Genomic DNA, 13603 nt, shown 5'->3' on the forward strand with positions numbered 1-13603 from the left:
CAGATGTTACTTATCGGCATGGCATCAACTTAACAGTCTCTATGGAAACAAGCTGGTGATTAAACAGGTCTGTGGAGCGGTGGAGATATTTTCAGAAAATTAAAACACCTGTAACTGACTAAATACAAGATGGATAAAAAGTTTAATATCCATGGAGATGAAGAAGTGCCAGAAAAGTGACATTGTGCATCTTTAAAGGCACAGAAAACAGAATATTACTGAAGATACAAGCCCAGAAACAAGTCTTACCTGCTGATACTGACCGCTGAACCAACTGAACTGTAGAGAAACAAAGTCCAGGCTGCCCATTTGTCAGAAGTGTCATGTGGTCAAATCAAGGTAGAGGTCACTGTAAAGCATTCAAGCTGTTTCATGTAAATGCCCCCAACCAATCAGAGAGCGGCAGCCCTATCTGCGCTGGCCAATCAGGAATCAGCTCTTATCTCCTGCACTTTGCTATTAAACTCTTTTACTACTGAAAAGCAGAACAAAAATAGGATGAATAAAGGTTGCGGGTTTATAAGTATGACGTCACTGTTTCAGATGGAGGGCAGGCAGGGGCTGTTGTTATAGAACTGTTTTTCAAAGAAATTACCAAAATGTAAATCTAGTCCATCAGTATCATTCAACTGACAAAAATCACACATTTGAGTTTGAATATTGATAGCAATAGTAAAAGGGGAAAAAAGTTGAACTTTATGCCACATTTTACGTGGGTGCCGGTCTAGTAATTGCAGGCTTAATCATAACCATAACCATAACCAGGTAGATACAAAATGTAATCTGACAATTACACAGCGAATTCTGACACAGAATTCTGACCTGTCCCCCAATGATATAATTTAGATACTTTATTGATCACTAAGGAAATTTAAAGATCGTCAGAAAACAAAGCAACGCACAAAATATATTTAAATTAGCAGTTCATCCTTGTGTATATTCATCCATTATAGGGATGTGTTGTACACATGTATGTGACATGTGGGACAGACAGAGGTGGAACCAAGTCGTTATTCTGCAAGTCTCAAGTAAGTTTCAAGTCTTTGACCTCAAATCCAAGTCAAATCCCAAGTCAAATACAGGCAAGTCCAAGTCGAGTCTCGAGTCACTGGCCCAAAAGTCCAAGTTGTCTGCTTTGAGCTTCAAGTCATTTCAAGTTTTTAAACCAACTATAGCTTTGATTTTTGCAATTTAAATGACTCTTAAATAAATTATACTTAAAAAGTCAAGGCATATGAATATTTATATAAGAGTTGTAGAAATGCATTTTTTTTCCTTTTTAATGGTCAGAATAGAAACAATTAAGATTTAAAAGTGTTAATAACTTATATATATATATATATATATATATATATATATATATATATATATATATATATATATATATGTATATATATATATATATGTGTGTATGTATGTATGTATGTATATATATATATATATATATATATATATATAGACAGTATAGTCTTTTTATGGATTAATTTTTATAGAATTCTTATGAAAACTGAGAATATAGAAGAAGGCAACATTTTAAGTAAACATTTTCACTTTCTCGCTTTGGCAATATTGTAGAAAATTCCTGATCCAGACCTGGACTAGAGCTGGTTTAGTCCTGGTTCAGTCCTAGTTTGGGGATTGTTAGATAATTGTTTTTATACCTCATTCAGGTCAAACGTAATCCTATTTTAGATTTGATTAATTTATTCCCACCTTGTTACTGTTACGACCCACCTTGATGGGGTCAGGGAAGTAACAAAAAACAAAAAAAACAAGATGGAAATAATGAAATGATGGAAATGGAATAAATTAAATATGTTTAATTAACAGGGAGGTAAAGGTAAATTAACAAAACAGACTAAAGTACATACAGAAAGTAACCTAAACTAAGAAACAAAAACAACAGAATTAACATATATAATTAGTTATATATTAACATATATAACTAATACAAACCTACTAATCAATCATTTCCAATTTAATAAGGTGGGACAGGGTTTTACGACCCCCCGGACGAGCCCCCAATATGTTACAAACCAGAGCTAGAGACAAAGGAAAGTAACACAAACAAGATGTGATGTGAAGTAAGTGGCTTTATAAAGTGAAAGTAAGGAAGTTCAATAACAAAAAAACCCCAAAACAAAACAGTGTTTATGGTAAATCAAAGTTTCCAAATACAACTAAACAATATATCTCTAATAGGATAAGTATAAATAAACACAATACAAATGCCCACAGGTCGAGCCAACCTGGCAATTATAACAAACAATAGGTAACGACCTCGATAGACAGAATACTCAAATTCACATTAATAATGGGAGATATCTAGAAATACGTCTGTCAGCCAGAGTGGCAGACTGAAACTGACATTCTGCCGCCCGGAGAAACAAGTGCATGGCACTTTTACTGGATGTGGCGATGGGATGTGTAGGAAGAGGATTGGAGGAGCGGGATGTCAATTCTCCAACCAGGCACAAGGAACACTTGGAACCAGCCCAACAGCGACGGGACCACACCCCACCAATCAGGCGCCAGGTACCACACAGCATATGGAAATACAGAATGCACAAGCGGTAAAAACAAACGGGGAGCACAGGGCAAGGTGGAGTCAGGCGGCGAGCCGTAACAGACAACACTGTCCTGGTTCGGTCCTCATTCAGTCCTGGCTTAGTTCTGGCTCAGTCCTAGTTCAGTCCTTGTCTATTCTTGGCTTCAGTCCTGATGCGGTCTGGATCTCTGGACCAGTCTTCGCCCCAGTCTCAGTCCCTTTTTGATGATAGTTGCCATGACAGCGATAGCAATGACCATGACGATCAGCAGGAAGGCGGCGACGTCCAGACTGTAGTACTGGAACCAGCTGAGCTCGTAGGAGGCCAGCCGCAGGTGAGACGCTCCGTTCCTCATGACAAACTCCACCCAGAACGCTGCCTCCTGCAGGGCGGAGAGGGGACGGTCCCTGTGTATCGTTTGACGCTTTTAGGGTGCTCTGCCTGTAGCTGAGGATCATGGGATATGGAGTCATCAGAGACAGATCATACACATTCAGGTGCAGGCTTAGTGTTATTTAACAGTGTTATTTAACTGCTTAAACATATTATGTCCAATCAATAAATAATTAAGTTAGGTTAAATGATACAATAAACCACTGATACTGTCCCGGTCTTGTGAACATTTGTAGAAAATATGAATGAAAAGTAAATTAAGGTAATAATCAGCAATAATGATTCATAAAACTATAAATAACTCTTTTCACAATAAGTATATACTGTAAGTCTAAAATCTATCACATCCCCGTGCAAATTAACACAATGCTAATTCTAACAACACAAAGTTAAAAGTTAAAACTCTGCTAAGACAAGACTCACCTGGGATTGTTGATGACCTCATTGACGGCTGACGTTATTTCCTGTGATGTCATGGTGTTGAAGTTGAGCATGATGGCGCCCCCTTGGCGCTTCAGACGGGCGATGTTATCCGACTGGTCACCAAAGAGCGGTATGCCCACTATAGGCACACCGTGGAATAGCGCCTCATACAGACCGTTAGTGCCGCCATGGGCCACAAAGGCGCGTGTCTGAGGGTGGCCTAAAGGGGGAGATATACACAGACAGTGAAGGTATCTGACAATTACATACATTAACACTGCAAGGATGTACAAGCCTTGGAAGTGGAGCATTTTAGTTTGAGCTGAACTTTTAGCAAAATTTTAGGTGTGCCAATGTGCTTTTTTAAGTGTCTGCCATCAAATGCAAAAGTATCTGACTATGGGCATTTGAGGTGTCTTCAGCTAAAAATAAACATTATGATCTTAGTTTTTTAACTCTATTGAGCTTTTATGCATTGGTTGTCTAAAAGTCTACAAACTCAAAGAGAGATGAAGAGAGGTACCGAGGAGGTCATTTTGAGGAATCCAGTCCAGCAATTTGGTGTTTGGTCCCAGAGAGCGAGGAGTGGGTCCACTGTACCTCCAGATCACCTAAACACACACATGTCCTGGTTTAGACTTGATTTAGACCTGGTATAGTCTTGGGGTAGTGCTGGTATTGTCCTGGTTTAGACCTTCTGTGGGATCTGGGCCAGTGCAGTGGCGATGACCTCAGCACGCTCCATCGTCAGGTTTGTTATCATGGAGCCAAACGTGACGATCACCAGCCCAGATTCAGCCGAGCTCACAAACTCTTCAAGATCCTGAAAGAAGAAAAAGCAATAGCCTAACTAGAGTAAATGTAACTGAGTGTGGTCCCCAAACTGGACCCCCTCCGGCCCCTGACTGCGCCTAGAAATTCTGTCCATAAATACAATGAACAGAACCGGTGAAAAAATTGCAGCCCTGGTGGAGTCCAACATGCACCGGGAAGAGGTCTGACTCACTGCCGGCAATGCGAACACAGCTCCTGCTCTGGTCATACAGGGACCGGACAGCCCTTAGTAAAGGGCCCCGGACCCCATTCTCCCAGAGCACCTCCCACAGGACACCATGAGGAACAGGGACGAATGCCTTCTCCAGATCCACAAAGCACATGTGGACTGGTTGGGCAAACTCCCATGAACCCTCGAGCACCCGATGGAGAGTGTAGAGCTGGTCCAGTGTTCCATGGCCAGGACGAAAACCACACTGCTCTTCCTGGATCCGAAGTTCGTCTATTGATCAGATTCTCCTCTCCAGTACCCTGGCATAGACCTTCCCGGGGAAGCTGAGGTGTGTGATTCCCCTGTAGTTGGAACACAGCTTCTGGTCCCCCTTCTTATACAGAGGGACCACCACCCCAGTTTGCCAGTCCAGAGGTACTGTCCCCGACCGCCACGCGATGTTGAAGAGGCGTGTCAGCCAAGACCCACAACATCCAGAGACTTAAGATACTCAGGACGGATCTCATCCAACCCCGAAGCCTTGCCACCAAGGAGCTTGCCAACCACCTCAGTGACTTCAGCCAGGGTGATGGACGAGTCCGCCTCCGAGTTCCCAGCCTGGGCTTCCTCCTTGGAAGACGTGACGCTGGGATTAAGAAGATTCTCAAAGTATTCCTTCCACTGTCTGAAAACGTCCTCAGTCAAGGTCAACAGCTCTCCCCCTGCACTGTAAACTGTGTTGGTGAAGAACTGCTTCCCTCTTCTGAGGTTTGCCAGAGTCTCTTTGAGGCCGTCCGATAGTCCTCCTCCATGGCCTCTCCAAACTCCTCCCAGCCCCAGGTTTTCCCCTCTGCATCCGCTTGAGCTGCCGCATGCTTGGCCCACCAGTACCAGTCAGCTGCCTCAGGGGTGCCACGAGCCAACAAGGCCCGATAGGACTCCTTCTTCAGCCTGATGGCATCCCTTACTTCCAGTGTCCATCACCGGGTTCGGGGATTACTGCCGTGACCACAAACCTTATGACCACAGCTACGAGCAGATGCATCAACAATAGAGGCCAAGAATGAAGCCCACTCGGACTCCATGTCTCCAGCCTCCCCCGGAATCTGGGAGAAGCTCTCCCAAAGGTGTGAGTTGAAAGTCCTGCTGACAGAGGGCTCCACCAGATGTTTCCAACAGACCCTCACTATACACTTGGGTCTGACAGGTCGTTCCGGTTTCCTCCTCCGCCAGCTGAACTAATTCACAACCAGGTGGTGATCGGTTGACAGCTCTGCCCCTCTCTTCACCCGAGTGTCCAAGACACACGGGTGAAGTCGAAAAGTCAATCATCGACCTCCGGCCTAGGGCATCCTGGTGCACGTGTACTGATGGACACCCTTGTGCTTGAACATCGTGTTCATTATCGACAAACTGTGATTGGCACAGAAGTCCAGTAAGAAAACATCGCTTAGGTTCAGATCACAAACACACACGTGTTAAAACATGCCTGTCAAATGTATATTGGAGATTCAAGTATTGCACATTCTGATTCTAACTTGGCATATCTACAAAACTGTTTTATAAGTATCTTGTGTAACTGTATCTTTCATAGCCTGTGTTTTTCTGTGTGTGATTGGCGGCTTACTGCTGGCAGCGGATTGGCCGGTTTACAGTGGAGCCCGCCCACATAGCGAAAGTTTGGGGGGAGGGGCCTTGGACTCTCGATGTCCCAGTAAGTTCTGATCAGCCACATGTCCGTTCGACCGATCGTTTCACATGCGGTGGTTGACTGCCCTGCACAAAGAAAGTTTACACAAAAAGGTAAAACTATTAGTTATTAAAGGTGCATTGTGTAACTTTTCTGGTGGAGGGCCTGTTAAATGCTTTTCTCCATGGAGACGTTATTGCTTTGTCTCGAATGTTTCACAGTATGGCATTAAACCATTCTATCTTCATGGAGACCAAACCAGAGCAAGTTATAGATCAGATCTGTGGAGAGGTGACCCCACTCACAGTCAGAATGCCTGTTTTTCTAGGTATTTCTGAGCTATTAAACCACTTGTAGTTGAATCATAGACTGTATAAAAGAAGTGGACTAAGTGAGTGTGACGTCACACATAGTGTTCAGCGCCACTCAAATGAGGCTCGCGATGCTAACGGTTACAGGAGCGAATCTGGAGCCAGGCTTTATGTTATAAATTGTGGATTTTTTTGATGGACAAAATAGCGATCATGTAGATTGAGTTAATACGGACATTTTAAGACCAAAATGACGAGGCTCACTGCAGCAGTTACAGAGAGAGGGGAGACAAGATCCAAATGTAAAGTCAACTGGAGCCAGAGGAGCCTCCTGGCAAACTTCCTATTTGGCACGTGGCGACTAATGCGTTGGCTATGTCCACTCATATACACGGTGTAAGACTTCAATACATGTAAGATAGAAAGGTAGAGTGTCCTACTGTGGAACATTCCAGGCAGAGAGATGACATATCTATTGAAACAAGCACCTAATTTATATCCCACATATCATCAATCCATCTTGTGATTTTCAAACATGATTTTAATACCATACTTAATCCAGGACATAAACCTTATATGTAAGATTGTGATTTTAAATTCTTTAAATATGACCATGACCTGAACTATGCCCCCAGATACAAGGATGACATGTTCAAATCAAATACTGATTATTCTGTAAAACCAAAACATATACATATTATTGTACTTTATTATTCTTTTTTGGCTCTGAACAGCATGTTTAGAGTTGTTTTAATGCCTTTACCTAGAACTTCTGAGTAGAATCCATTCATTGTGACCATCCAGAAGAATTCGGACACTGCGGAGCTCAGCAGGTTGGTCAGAAAACTGGTCACTCTTTCACTAAAGGTCATGATGTCACTGTACGGCAGAGGGGAGGAGGGCACGTAGCTCGGAGGTAAGTGGGCGTGGCCACAGTGACGTTCTACCACAGCACCGAATGAAAATCTGAAAAAAGCAGGAATCAAACACGAGAAGCAGGAGAGAAAAACAGTCGTTTGAGTGCAACTATTAACAGCTTCAACGATTTTCACATAGAACAGTACCAAGAACAGTTCCTATAAATTTCTGTAATCCCCTGATCTTCAAAAGAATACATTTTTTAAATAAATATTAATGCAGAAAATAAAAATTTCAAACTTGATTTTAATGCTAAAGAAAGAGCTCAATATAGATTTTGATGCCACAATGAAAATAAAGTCATGCTCCTTTTTCAACACAAAATGAAGAAATGTTTAGTTTAATGGTTTTATATGACTAATACTAATAATACTTTTGTCCTGTCAATGTGATTTTGTGATACTTGCCAAAATGAGTATTCAGTAGTGATAATAAAGTATCTGATTTGAACCCTATATAACAATAATAATAATAATAATAATAATAATAATGAAACCAACCTTAGAGAAGCCACTATGGGAAGATCGAGTAGCTTTGCCACCAGGTCACCACAGGGGCTTATGGGGTCCCACAGCACCAGGTCGAATTTGGCCTTGCGTAATTGAGACATCAGCGCGGCGTTGTGGACCATTCCATAGCACGTCTGTTTCTGTATGGTCACGGAATGACTCAGCCAAGAGTACGTCAGACGAACTTTGGTCATAATGGACGCTTTGTGGGACTCGTACATGGAGAAGTGCATGAACTCCTCCAGAAAGATCATGTACTCTTGGGCAGTGAAAGGAACCTGACAGGAGAGGAAGGACCGTGTCAGATGCCCTCCCATCCTCCAAAATCCTTGAACTAAACGGTGCACTGTGTAACTTTTCCCATGGAGGGTTAGGGTTAGAGAATCTTCTACAGTATGGTTTTAAATGTACATATCTTAAATTTTTTTTATTGCTAAAAAATATCTTGAAAAAATGCATTCTTACTGTAAGTTGGATCACCTCTCTGTAGATCTGACCTGTAACTTTGTCTAATGGCGTCCTCTGCTTGTATCCAACAGATGTTTAATAGCCATGGAAACAAGCAGGTCACATTCACTCCAGTAGAAAAGTTACATAGTGCACCTTTAAACTGAGATGACTGCAGGTAAAATGTCTATTATTTTCACTAGTTCAGTTCTAGGTCAGTCCTGCTTCAGTCATGATAATTACTATATCGACTTATCAACAATACATTTTGGGGATCAATAATTCTTTGTAAAAGTGGTATGTATTTTTGTATTAATACAAAAACATTTGAGCTTTAAAAGGTTAAATCGGTGACTTGGCTAAGGATAATTACGGCTAATGACTTGACCAGACAGAAACCACACGTTTTGACATAAACTTTAAGAAGATGGGTGGATCTGGAGCCGTATCGAGATGATTTCAGAGGGAATGATTGACAGGAGGATTAACCAATCAGAGACCCATGCTCCATCAAAAACAAACACGGCTGCTTATACGTGGAAAAAAAAAAAAAAAAAGGACAAAACTATATATAAATGACTGAGAAAACAGCATGGATTTTCCCAGAATGAACAACTGAAGCACCAAACTATTACTTGTCTCAGGTAAAAGAAGTTATATATTTTCTTCTGAATGTTACACGAATTTTCAAGAGGAGATACCTTCCACATTTGTGAGAGACACGTTATACAAGATAGCAGCTGTGGTTGGATCGTCTCATGTTTGAACTAAAGTTTTTCACGCTCTGTGGTCTCATTCCAGACGCTTCTGGATTCAAACAGAATGTAGAAGGGACTGGCTGGCAGTGTTGGGGAGTAACAGATTACATGTACTGGAGTTATGTAATCAGAGTACAAATTATGAGTAACTGTATTCAGTTACAGTTACTGTTTCAATGAGAGGTAATTGGATTACAGTTACTTTGTTGAAATAAATGGATTACACAGCAGTATTTTCCTGTTTTCACATTTTTTAAATTATTAGGTAATTCCACTCATTGCCGGAAACCCAAACAAAACAGGCGCAATAAGAGCAATGTAAACGTCTTTTATAACATCGGTGGCGTCAGTCACACAAAGGACGAGGTCGAGGAGCCAGTAGAACAGAGCCAGCAGTGCACAGGTAAAAACACATTTGTGTTTTTGAAATTCAGACATCACTTTATATTTAAAGAACAGAGGAGAGAGTGCATACTCCAGTGCACCTCTAAACCAGAACTAACACCAGGACTAAAACCAGGACTAAACCAGGACTAAACCAGGTCTAAACTAGGTCTAAACAATGTGACACCTAACAGTAGGGTTGACATAATTGAAGGCATGATCTCATATAAAAATCATTTCTCCATCAATAATATTTTTAATTTGCTTAGGTGAAGACTGGGCTTTTTTATTGTCTTTCAGCAGACAAAATGATAATGATAAATAAATAATATATCCAAGTCTTTGCTTCTCTACTGCAAACAATTACCTGTTCATGGAGACTTGGGCTCAGCCAATTTGAAGAGAACAAACAAGTATTTTCAGGATGTGGTTGCTACGTTCATGTCGTTTAAAAAGCATGACAATATCAAGTAATCCAAAGTATTCAGATTACATTACTCACTTTAAGTAATTTAATGGATTACGCTACAAACTACATTTTGGTGTATGTAATCTGTAATCTGTAGGGGAATACATTTTAAAAGTAACCTTCCCAACACTGCTGGCTGGACAGGCAATCTTAATGATGCCAGTTAAAAATGGATTACTGGGATTATCTTGCATTATTGTTGTTGTATCAATGACATAAAGTAGTTTCAATATCAAAAAAATATGATCGCAGTATATCCTGAAGCACTATATATAATAATATAGCCTTCAAAATGTGTTATTGTGACAGGCCTTGTCCTGGCTCCATCCTGTTTAAATCCTGGTTTAATCCTGTTCTAGTCCTAGTTTAGTCTGGGTGTAGTTCTGGTTAAATCCTAAATGAGTCCTGGTTCAGTTCTGGTTTAATACTGACCTCAAACACAATAAAGTTGAAGGTCTTTTGCAGCTCTGTGTCGTTGTACTTGACCGATGGAGTTCCTGATGGCAAGATGATGCTGATGGAGTGGTTTCGTCGGTGCAGCTCCAGGATCAAACTCTTCATGTTCAGCCAGTGACTAAACTCACCTGGGAACACCAGGATTTTACCCCCGCAGACCGGATCAACCTGGAACACGACCAAAACCAGGACCAAGACTGGAGACAGGAGCAGGGACCTCATGGTAACACTGCAGAGGAGATGAGGGGTTAGGGCATATGGATCCTGCATTTCAAAAAATATTTCATAAAATGTAACCTATACAAGAATTTTACAATAGAAACAATTGTGCAATTGCCATATCAATTTTAAACTATTTTGTTTTTAACTGTAAACTGAAACCCATAATTATGCCTTATGTCTTAATTGTGGACTATCTAACTTTTCTGGTGCAGTGTCCACCACCTGCCTGTCTCCATGGAGATAATACTGCTTGCATTTGTTGAATGTTCCACAGATAGATACTGACAGTAAGTGTGTCAGTATCTATCAAGGTATGGGTCAGATCTGTGGAGAGGTCACCCAGCTCACAGTTAGAATTCCTGTTTTTCAGTGATTGTACATTTTGAATAAATGTTTTGGTTTCTCTTCTCACTGTGAGTAAGTCTACAAGTGACAAAAGCTTTATGTTGACAATATTAAATGATTTGAACATTTGTGTCTCTTACACCGCTCCATTATGCCAGGGGCTAAAGATGCACTCTGTAACTTTTCTGTTGAAAGGCCCATTACTTTCCTGTCGCTCTGGTGATAATAATGGTTTTGATGCATTTGAATATTTACGTTTCTTGCACCGCTCCTTATGATCTTAAGTTTTTTTTAGTGGTTAATTATTTGAAAATATCAGATTTTGTTTTGTGCATTCAAATAACGTAAAATCATAAATCACTGCTACTCATTGCTGTTACTACTACTACTAGCCAGCCCACTTGTTCCGCGCCCTTAAGTCAAAATCGTCCAAGAGAGGAAACACAATTTTCATAAATCGTGATGCATTATTGTACCCATGGGCAAGGCACTGAATGTACGGGATGCAGTGACTGATATAGAAAGTAAAAATTCTAAGCCTCGTCCAACTTTTATAGAACTATAATTTTGGAAAGTATCATGTAGGCTATTCTAGTGTTTCCTCTTTCCCAGCCAGAATCATTTTCAGACTTAAAGATGCACTGTGTAACTTTTCTCAGATGTTACTTATCGGCATGGCATCAACTTACCAGTCTCTATGGAAACAAGCTGGTGATTACACAGGTCTGTGGAGAGGTGGAGATATTTTTCAGACAATTAAAACACCTGTAACTGAATAAATGCAAGATGGATAAAAAAATGTAACCTCCATGGATACTAAGAAGTGCCCTAAAAGTGACACTGTGCATCTTTAAAGGCACAGAAAACAGAATATTTCTGAGGATACAAGCCCAGAAACAAGTCTTACCTGCTGATACTGACCGCTGAACCAACTGAACTGTAGAGAAACAATGTGGCCAAATCAAGGTAGAGGTCACTGTAAAACTTTCAAGCTGTTTCATGTAAATGCCCCCAACCAATCAGAGAGCAGCAGCCCTATCTGCGCTGGCCAATCAGGAATCAGCTCTTATCTCCTGCACTTTGCTATTAAACTTTTTTACTACTGAAAAGCAGAAGAAAAATAGGATGAACAAAAGTTGCGGGTTTATAAGCATGATCAGTATATGTTAGGCTCCACAAATCTGCCATATTTATTCATTTCAACTGACAAAAATCACACCTTTGAGTTTGAATATTGACAACAATAGTAAAAAGAAAAAAAAAATTGAACTTTATGCCACATTTTACGTGGGTGTCGGTCTAGTAATTGCAGGCTTAATCATAACCATAACCATAAACCGGGTAGATACAAAATGTAATCTGACAATTACACAGCAAATTCTGACACAGAATTCTGACCTGTCCCCCAATGATATAATTTAGATACTTTATTGATCACAAAGGAAATTTAAAGATCGTCAGCAAACAAAGCAACGCACAAAAGATATTAAATTAGCAGTATATCCTTGTGGATATTCATCCTTTATAGGGATGTGTTGTACACATGTATGTGACATGTGGGACAGACAGAGGTGGGACCAAGTTGTTATTCTGCAAGTCTCAATTAAGTCAAGTCTTTGACCTCAAGACCGAGTCAAGTCATAAGTCAATGACCTTCAAGTCCAAGTCGAGATGCAAGTCTTAGTCTATTTAATCAAGTCAGACCTCAAGTCCTAAAAATAGTGACTAAAGTCTGACTTGAGTCCAAATCACGACTTGCAAGTCCCCACCTCTGGGGACAGATGACTTCCAAGGTGTGTCAGCGGAGGGGACAGGACAGGGACCACAGGACTGTCCCTAAAGGTGCTCTCCTGTCGCGTGATGGTGCTGGGGGTGATCCATGATGGACAGGAGCTTATTTTGAGCCCTCATTATAAAGTGTACGTGCTTTTTCACGTTTTTCAAATTACTTTATTTTGATGACATAAAATTTTTATTCCAACAAAGTCAAAATCAAATGATGAATTGAGACAGGTTTTGGGCCTTGTACAAAATATATGTGCAAAGTAACATCTGTGCACACACGCACACACACACGCACACACACACACACACACACACACACGCACACACGCACACACGCACACACACTAGGCTAGTGTTTCATTTATAGCTCACATTTGCTGTAGGATGATGATGCAGCACACAACTAAATCTTTATCAAATGAATCAAAATCAGTTTTGAGTTAAAAAAAAAATGGCTCTAGGCAATTTGTAATCGTAATTTTTGTGTCTCAAATCAAATTGGAAATGTTTCCATGGTACACCTGGCAATGCCTCAAGGCAAGTGTTCCCCTGACACACTGGCAGAAAATGAATCTATCAGACAATGATGGTCAAGTGTCTTGGCACAGCTCCCCACTGTGGCAACTGGTATTCCCAGCGGTCTCGCCCAACTCGGCCTAAGCCTGCTTAGCTTCTGAGATCAGACGAGGAGGTTTGGTCACAGTAAAATGTGCAATCAGTCATACGCAAACAGATGGAAGCTGCATCACACTTCAGATTTATGTGCAAAAAGACACAATTTTGATCTGTTCACATGTGTTTTATTAATTTAAACACATTGACAAATACAGAGGAGCTTCCTATGTTTATTTATATTAATTTCACATATTCATGCACTCCTGACATAGCACAAGGCTATATATATTTTTGTGGATTTATTTTTATAGCATTCTTATGAAAATACAGGATATGGAAGAAGA

The 13603-nt window shown here is 40.7% G+C and overlaps 1 pseudogene; it reads right to left on the reverse strand.

Moving 5' to 3' along the window:
- Positions 1-2695: 2695 nt before the first annotated feature.
- LOC129409764 (UDP-glucuronosyltransferase 2C1-like) lies at positions 2696-11778 on the reverse strand (annotated as a pseudogene).
- Between the last annotated feature and the right edge of the window lie 1825 nt (positions 11779-13603).

The sequence above is a fragment of the Boleophthalmus pectinirostris genome, unplaced genomic scaffold (assembly GCF_026225935.1).
Source record: "Boleophthalmus pectinirostris isolate CB_2022bp ecotype Guang Dong unplaced genomic scaffold, ASM2622593v1 HiC_scaffold_20, whole genome shotgun sequence".
Lineage (NCBI taxonomy): Eukaryota > Metazoa > Chordata > Actinopteri > Gobiiformes > Gobiidae > Boleophthalmus > Boleophthalmus pectinirostris.